This window comes from Sinocyclocheilus grahami, unplaced genomic scaffold (genome assembly GCF_001515645.1).
Source record: "Sinocyclocheilus grahami isolate Dianchi unplaced genomic scaffold, SAMN03320097.WGS_v1.1 scaffold583.1, whole genome shotgun sequence".
NCBI lineage: Eukaryota > Metazoa > Chordata > Actinopteri > Cypriniformes > Cyprinidae > Sinocyclocheilus > Sinocyclocheilus grahami.
In genome coordinates this window covers 233,541-235,611 of record NW_015505762.1, presented here as the reverse complement: position 1 = coordinate 235,611, position 2,071 = coordinate 233,541, and the positions used below count along the sequence as shown (strand labels likewise).

The following is a 2,071-nucleotide window of genomic DNA, read 5'->3' as shown; positions in this document are numbered from 1 at the left end:
AATGTACAACACCAAAGGCATGGAAAACTTTTATTCCCATTTAAGAGCTTGAAAAGATTAATCAGTGTGGACTTTTATTATATGGACAACACAGCAACAACAAAATATCAATAACTGCCACACATGTTTGGAACATCTTAAAGTTCAGTAAACAATTGCATTTTTTTTGCTTGACATACTCCTCTTAGGAAAGTAAAAAATTTTACAGGCCTACAAAAATGATAAACATTAGATTTTTTCTTACCTATAAATCCATTGGAGTGTTCATTCAACATGAAGAAAAAAAATTAGTTAATTAGACGCATATCTTCAGAAAGCACATATAATAACTACATGTACAGAATGCACAGTATATTACACAAATCTTATCAACATGCTATATATTAACAACATTGTAAAACATTCACTACTTTACCCAAAATACTTCACTGTTGGCTATATTATTGCAATATAAAAAAGTAACATCGTACCTCAAATCACATTTCTGCCAATCTTCTGCAACACAAAACTGTGAAAAAAATTAAATAACATATAAACAATTACATTTAACAAAAACATATAGACTTCACACTACATTTCAAGGTTTTTCCAGCATTGACTATTATGAAACGGCCACCTCCGGCTGGCCTGTGGACAAAACTCAGGCATACAATCACGTGCAATCTTCACTAAACATGGTCAATTACGGCTTTTAGTCAAAACTGCATATTAGGAGAGATGCTGATGTTATTACATGTTTACTTTGTTTGTTTAGACGAAATTTAATTCTATTCTTTATCCACTGAATTATGTGATCTGATGAGCATCACTGGTTTACATCGCTGTATCAAGTATGTTTTCGCGATCGCTCATGTGACACACCTGACAATCATGTTACACGTTACTTACCCGCCCTGACACAAGCTGTGGCAGCTGCCACGAACTCTGGCAGCTGCTGTGGCATCTGGGGATGTCACCGGAAGTGGCACTGCGACCTGCCGCTGCCAGAGAGAGTGCCAGCTCTTGCTGGAAGAGACAGGGCGGGTAAGTAACTTGTAACATGATTGTCAGATGTGTCACATGAGCGATCACGAAAACATACTTGATACAGCGATGTAAACCAGTGATGCTCATCAGATCACATAATTCAGTGGATAAAGAATAGAATCTTTCCACAGTCTTTCTCGCCGTTTTTGCTGTTTGCTCACTAAAACTACACTGTTCTCAGTGGTGTGCGGTGATGTTTTTTTTATATGATGATGCAAAGTTCCCACAATTGTATTATTATTATTATACATTTTTATGTATCAGCTGCCAGAGTTCGTGCCAGGAGTCACGATCGTTTGTCGCCGTTTCTGCTGTAAACTACACTCTTTTTTTTTTAAATAAAATATTTGATGATGCATATTATATACCAGCAAGCAGGTGCGATCAGAATATGAACCCAGTAAGCTAAATTGCATAAGCATTTTCCCATAAAGAACATACACACACATAAGGAGTGCCAGCTGCCGCTAGCCAATACTGTATATACGCGCACACACAAACATTTATTTATTTAATGTAACACTTTAGTTATTAACTAGTTGCTTGCATATTACTATATCAGCTGTTTATTAGTACTCATAAAGCACATACTAATGCCTTATTATGCGTGACCCTATTCTACATATTACCCTATACGCCCCCACACCACACACACTTTTAATAACACGTAAATTCGTCCCCCGCACTTTTTTAGGGCAAGTGTGTTATAGAGGTTTTAAAGGGCCGGTGTGAAAGAATATAGATTTAAATTCAAAGAGACAAGATAGTCTGTGCATGACCTAATGTTTTATTAGTACCCAGAATGAGGTGAGATGAACATCACGGAGCGTGTTTCTTTCATACTCGAAGCCGGAGGGCGCTCTCATGCAGAAAGTGCAAGACGTCATATAGAAGTAATAATTTACTACATACCAGGAAATCCTTGATATGAACAAAAGCATCCAGCTTTCACTGTATGATCTGAATAAATATGGAATGCCAATCCTGCCATAATTAGAAATAAAGATATGTACAAAGAAATGTAAAAAAAAAAAAAAAAAAAAAA

At 36.3% G+C, this 2,071-nt stretch overlaps 1 long non-coding RNA gene and 1 pseudogene across 1 annotated transcript in view; one reads left to right on the top strand and one right to left on the bottom strand.

Annotated features, from left to right (window-relative positions):
- Positions 1-625, bottom strand: part of LOC107556912 (uncharacterized) — a 7,358-nt gene extending 6,733 nt beyond the window's left edge. Inside the window, exon 1 of the long non-coding RNA XR_001605335.1 lies at positions 471-625. This is a non-coding gene — a long non-coding RNA (uncharacterized lncRNA). The remainder of the gene's footprint in view (positions 1-470) is intronic.
- The window catches only part of LOC107556910 (attractin-like), a 155,739-nt pseudogene that overhangs the window by 104,472 nt on the left and 49,196 nt on the right, over positions 1-2,071 (top strand).